This window comes from Adiantum capillus-veneris, chromosome 8 (genome assembly GCF_014529385.1).
Source record: "Adiantum capillus-veneris isolate H3 chromosome 8, ASM1452938v2, whole genome shotgun sequence".
Classification (NCBI taxonomy): domain Eukaryota; kingdom Viridiplantae; phylum Streptophyta; class Polypodiopsida; order Polypodiales; family Pteridaceae; genus Adiantum; species Adiantum capillus-veneris.
Genome location: NC_140938.1, coordinates 133,606,895 through 133,613,334, shown reverse-complemented (window position 1 = coordinate 133,613,334; position 6,440 = coordinate 133,606,895). Strand labels below are relative to the sequence as shown.

The window sequence follows — 6,440 nt, the reverse complement described above, 5'->3', positions numbered from 1 at the left end:
GTGGATGTGTGTGCCAATAAAAAGAGATAAATGGTATAACCTTTCTATCACCCATGCCAAGTATGATAGATTGATTATGCCATTTCCCTCTTGAATAATAGGTCTTGAGTTCAACTCCTCGTCGGCTAGATCTTTAGGTCTTTTAATTTTAATTAGTTTCCTACGACGTTAAATTAGTTTCTCTCTCTTTCTCTCTCAATGTGTGTGCGTTTTTTTTGGATCGTATGCATGTTTTCTCTCTCTTTTCCTCTCTCAATGTGTGCGTTTTTTGTTTATGCATGTTCTCTCTCTCTTTTCCTCTCTCAATGCGTGCGTTTTTTGTTTATGCATGGTCTCTCTCTCTTTTTCTCTCTCAATGTGTGTGTGCATTCTTTGTTTATGTATGTGTGTGTGCGTTTTTGTTTTTGTTTGTACTCTCTCTCTCTCTCTCTCTCTCTCTCTCTCTCTCTCTCTCTCTCAAAAACACTATGTGTGTGTGTGTATGTGTGTGTGTGAGAGAGAGAGAGAGGGAGAGAGAAAGAGGGGAAGGGAACATGAGAATGAGGAGAGGGAAGGAGCATACCTGGCTCTCCTTCCTCTCCTCGTGTGTGTGTGTGTGTGTGTGTGTGTGTGTGGAGAAGAAAAAGAGAGAGAGAGAGAGAGAGAGAGAGAGAGAGAGAGAGTGAGGGAGAGCGTTACCTGCTCTTTGCTTGAGGGCGCCGAAAAACTCAGATCTGAGATCTGAGTTTTTGGGCGCGCTCGGTTATTTTTTTACCCCAGCCGGCGTCGCTATGAGCGTCGCTTTAAGCGTCGCTATGAGCGTCGCAAATTTCTTTGTAAATTTGCGACGCTCATAGCGACGCCGGGAATTTTTTTTTTGAGCGTCCCTATGTGAGCGTCGCTAATATGAAGAGCCTCTTGTAGTGCAAGGGAGTAACGGACGCTTGTTGTCCCTTGAAAGCGACATCAGCCATTACAGCATCTCCCATCTCAAAAGCTTGAATGCCCAACTTGGTGGCCAACTCCATTGATATGAAGTTGAGACCAGAACCACAGTCAAACATGATGAAAGCATCATGCTTCCTTACCTTTCCCCAAGCATAGGAGAGAGGTGATCCTTTGCAATGAGTATCCTCTTTTGAAGCTTCGATAGTGGAAGCTCTAGGAGTCTCATTGTGATCATTTCTTTTGGGGCAAGAATGATAGCCATGTCCTTCCTCCCCACACTACATTTGTGATCCTTGCGAAAAGTTTCAAGCTCTTTAGGAGAGAGTTTATTTTTAACTTTGTAAACTCCTTTCTCCTTGGACCGAATGTTGTTGTTGTTGTTGGAATGGCCGTGGGAAAAATTATGGGCATTAATTTTTCCCTTTGCATCACTTTTGTCTTTATTTTCCATGGGTTTGACATTCCGTCTAACCCCTTGTTGGAAATTGATGCATGAAGGCGCAACCATAGTATGGTGGATTACTTCGCTGATAGAGTTAGGCCGTTGAGAGTTGACATACTCAGCCATCTCCACCCATCAACCATATTGAATGCCCTGCCACCCATCAACCTAATTGAATGTTTCATTTGTCTATTTACCTTTGAAAAAAAGTGCAAAGGCAAATATAGACCCAAAATAGTCACACAAGACAATATAATCATTAACTCCATCATCCATAGTACGTATTGTTTGCAAAATAAAGATACAAAATTGACAAGCGTGAATTGATGAAAGTAAATCAATGACAATTGTACACATAAGCAAAATCACTTGATTGTTAATCTTTGCAAATGTAATAGTTACAAACCATTGTCATTATTTAAAAAATATACATGGTTTTCAAAAAGACGTATAAAAGTCATCTCATGATACATAAGATATGACAAAAAGAAACTAATTCTATCTAGCTATGGCTAAACTGACATCGTCTAATCAGATGTCTCATCGCGTCCAAGCGGCGTATCTGTCGGATTCTGCAAAAAAAAACAATAAGATAGCTTTTTGTAAGTATAAACATATAGCGACATTTATAAAACAATACAATAAATAGAAAAGAAAACCCTAATACTGACCATGCCACCACGAGAACTCAGGATGTCTATAAGGGCGTTTAAGCCCTTCCTGCCTGCGTACTCATGCTCGTACGGTGTGGGATCACGTCCTGTAAACGATCACTGTCAAAACATACAAAGAATCCATTATGTTAGAATTTAAAATCCCATAAACCCTAAACTATCAAACATAGAGAGCAATGCGAAAACACTTACAAAATCGGCCTCAAATGATGCCCACCCGCCGCTCCCCAAGTGGTGCGAGCTCCCTGCCTCTACTCGCGCTCTGGCTGCCTCCTTTTGCTGCTTCCACTTGTCCGAATTCTCGCGCGCTGCTTTCTTCGCATTCTTCCAATCTTCTTTGGCCAGTCAATCTGGTCTGCTCCACCCATGCTTGATTGCTTTTTGCACTTCGGAACGCTTATGCTTGCAGTATTCGCGCATTTGAATCTTCATCACATCTTCATTGAAGCGGTCATTCCGTGTTGAAACGGGAAACTCGTCATGAAGCATACTGATGACTCTGTCTTTTAATTCATTCGGTACTTCACTCTAGGTGTTTAGTATGTAGTGTCTAAAGACCTGAGAGCAAAGACCACGCATGCGCAAAATCACCTTCATGCCTTGATCATCCAAGTTGATGCCGCCACTCAAATCGATGGAATAAGGCAAACCCTCTCACCGTAGATGCATGAATCTGGGTGTCCCAGCAGGGGTCTCTAGCGGCGTGTCAATGGGGGTACGGACGCCAGGTGTCTCCACTGGAGTGTGAGCCCCGAAGTGAGGAGTGTCCACTAGAGTGACTCTTGGAGGAGTCGCTAGTGGTATGTAGCTGCAGGGAATGGCAATCAGTCGTGCAAAACTTGGTGTCGATGGTGATGCCGTGGCTAGTGTCGGGACGGGCAAAGAAGGGGAGGGTAAAGAGCCTCGTCAAACACGAGGCAGTGTCGAAGCATCGGTGGTGGCATCCCCACAACAACCGCCATCGCCACCACTAGAGCATCGGTGCCTAGACGAGTGTGAAGATCATCTCGTCGATACCGAAGCTTCAGAGTGCGCTGAATGCTCCGAAACAGAGGGAGATGCGGATGGAGTAGGAACGCACGATGGTGCACCAGAGCGATGACGCTCCACGTACCACTGTCTCTCCTGGGGTGACAAAGAAGAAAGAAACTCCTTAATATTGAAAGAATGGAGTAGAAAACATGGACAAGTAGATAGACAGAGAGAGAGAGAGAGAGAGAGAGAGAGAGAAAGAGAGAGAGAGAGAGAGAGAGAGAGAGAGAGAGAGAGAGAGAGAGAGAGGTGCTCGTCATCTTTGCTTGTCAGAACGTACCTAGAGTGGATGCAAAGACCATTAGATACAATGACGCAATGACACATATAAATACAATGACGACATGACGCAATGACGCAAATACTTAAAGAGCCATAGTTTTTACAAAACGAAGCAAAATTGTTCAAAACGAAGAATCGTACAAGAACCTGAAGGTGGTTGTAGCTTTTGAGTGTTCAAAGGCTAGCAGCAGCAGAAAGAGTTCTTCTTCTATTCAACTTGAGTGATGGAAGAGGCAAGTTCATAACTCTGAATTTTCAATCGTAAGAGAGAGAGAGAGAGAGAGAGAGAGAGAGAGAGAGAGAGAGAGAGAGAGAGAGAGAGAGAGAGAGAGAGAGAGAGAGAGAGAGAGAGAGAGAGAACGCACACAATCAAATCTTGCAGTCAAAAAACCAGGTTGTAGAGCTGCATGTGGCCATGGATTGCCCAAGATGTGAGCACAAAATCAAAAGAGCGTTATACAACATGTAAGGTACTTAGAGAGCCAGAGTTTTTACAAAATGGAGCAAAATTGTTCAAAACGGAGAATCATACAAGAACTTGAAGGTGTTTGTAGCTTTGGAATGTTCAAAGGCTAGCAGCAACAAAAAGTGTTCTTCTTCTACTCAACTTGAGTGATGGAAGAGGAAAATGCATAACTCTGAATTTTCAATCGAAATACAGTATTTATGGCTTTACAAGATCTCTCTCTCATCCTCGCATAGCGCAACATAAATTCCTATATCTATATAGAGCTCTCCGTTTAAACACATGTCCTCCGTTTCATTTTGTAGATCCTCTGCATGCACCCCATAGAGAGTAGCAGCTTGATGTTCGTCTGGCACCACCTCCATGGCTTCTGACTGAGCATCTTCTCCGATCTCCTCCATTGATGCCACTGTGATTGGCACATGGTAGCCTTCATATATCCGTGCACTACGAGGGGCTACCTCTATGATGTACCACCGATTTGATGCAGACTTTGTAGGATGAAATATCACCTGCCAGAGCCATATAACTTACATGAGAGCTTCCAAGCACATAAATTCTAAAATGGGATGTTAACTATTTACATACTTACTTGTTCACAATGCTCGGGTAGTACGAAAGTGTCTCTTAGGTCAATCCATTTCTTAGTTGAATCCACCTCAAGAAAAAGAGACTCTCCTCTATGCACAGTAGCGTTGCGACCCTCCATGATTATCTTGAACCATTGCACATCAAACAAGTCGACAAAAAATCCTCTATAGTCAATCCTCAAAATCTCTTGTAGCGTGCCGAAGTAAGTGAGTTCCACCACCATAGGATCTGCATCAGAGGACCATCGTCGACTAGGCTGTTCAAATTTTTCCATGATTCCACAATCTTGCATAAAATACTTTTTGTCGATCTGTTCCACCCTAAAATGTCGACCTTTACACCATGCCGCTGTGTATGACTTATACTACAACCAACAAAGATTATGAGTGGCCGTTCAAACACGAATTTGTTACACAATTCCCACTATGATATACTCCACTATGAACATATCTGACACATTTTATGCCAGTCGTGTGACTTCAAACCGGTAAGCTTTCCTTCTTTAGTAAAACACGTTCAGAGCGAGTGCATTACACCAATGGGGGTCCGTAAAGAACAAATGGTCTCTTTTACTTTGCGTTCTTGGGCTCCTCTGAAAATCCATGGTGCTTTAGGGCGTTTTAGTGATCCATCAGACACTGTTTGCGGCCAATATTGCTCCATACGATCTACATTTCTAAGGTCAACTCTGGCTCCCAAAGTATCTTTCTTGCCGGTCAGATGGTCCCATAGTAGATTACCCACATTCTTGAATATGTGCATTGGATTGAGCAAGTGATTGATCATGAGTCGCGGCTAGTATGGTAACTCGTACCATAGAGATAGTCTCTTCATCCTTGGGGGAAATCCGTCATCACACATCTCCTTCTTCTCTAACCATGCTTGTGCAGACATCCTCGATGGCTCTCTTCCCAAAAAGCCGTCGTGTAACACATGATTCTTTGGAAGATACGCTTGATGACCTTCGTAGCTTTTCTTCTTCAGTGAGGGCGCCCTACGTGCATTTAGTCTAGGTCCACATGTGACACATGCTCTGTATCCGCTTGTTTGAAGCCCTGCATGTATACACATGATAATAGATCAGCTTGAGAAAAACCAAGATTTACAGTGTCTGAGTGAGGAGTGTAAATAGATCACCTCAGCATTCTGTTAGTCCGGGATATTCATGCATGGTCCACATTTCAAAGCATTCCGTCGACTTGTGTGTCGGCTCATATTCACCACTTCTATGCCAATCCACAATTGTTGTAGCTCTTCCCATAGTGGACAAATATACACATCCATACTCTTCACTTTTTATCGCTCCGACGCAATCAAGCTTAGCCATAGGTGCCCCTTCTTCGTAGTCAACCACGGGGGAATGTTGTAGTTGACGATGACAACGGGCCATAAACTGTAAGATGTTGATCTTTGACCAAATGGATTTACGCCAGGCCTAAGTGCAAATTTTGAGCTTCCCTGGCAAAATCCGACCATGTTCCATGTATATATTTCCAGGCTGCACAATCTGCAGGAATCCGTAGCACACCATCCGAAGATTTATTCTCCGCATTCTAGGATGCTAGGCCGTCCATGGATTTACATTCAAATAAATGCTTGATGCGAGGAAGCAGAGGAAAATGTCGCAAAACCTTTTGCGGAATTTTTGTTCTGTGGAGATCTACTCGATATCTTTCAGAATCACATTTCGAACACTTCTCCATGTCTTTGTATTCCCCTTTGAAAATAATGCAGTCATTAGGACAAGCGTGGATCAAAAGGTAATCCATCCCCAAGTTTCACAAAATCTTTCTTGCTTCCTCTCGGAAATCTGGCATCACATTATCAGCTAGTAGTATGTGCCCTTTGAGCAATTTACACAACATAAAAATAGGGTACAATTGTGTAAAAAAATCTATCAGATCATTATACATTTAGAGTTTTATTAAAGTAAACTAATTGTAATAGATCACCTGAAAAGCGTTGTGACACTAGTGTCACTCCATCCAAACTTTGCCTGCATGTTGAAAAGAACCAGGAGCACTTT

General features: G+C 42.9%; 1 pseudogene; it reads right to left on the bottom strand.

Moving 5' to 3' along the window:
• Nucleotides 1-1,896: 1,896 nt before the first annotated feature.
• LOC147452989 (uncharacterized) lies at nucleotides 1,897-2,712 on the bottom strand (annotated as a pseudogene).
• Nucleotides 2,713-6,440: the final 3,728 nt, after the last annotated feature.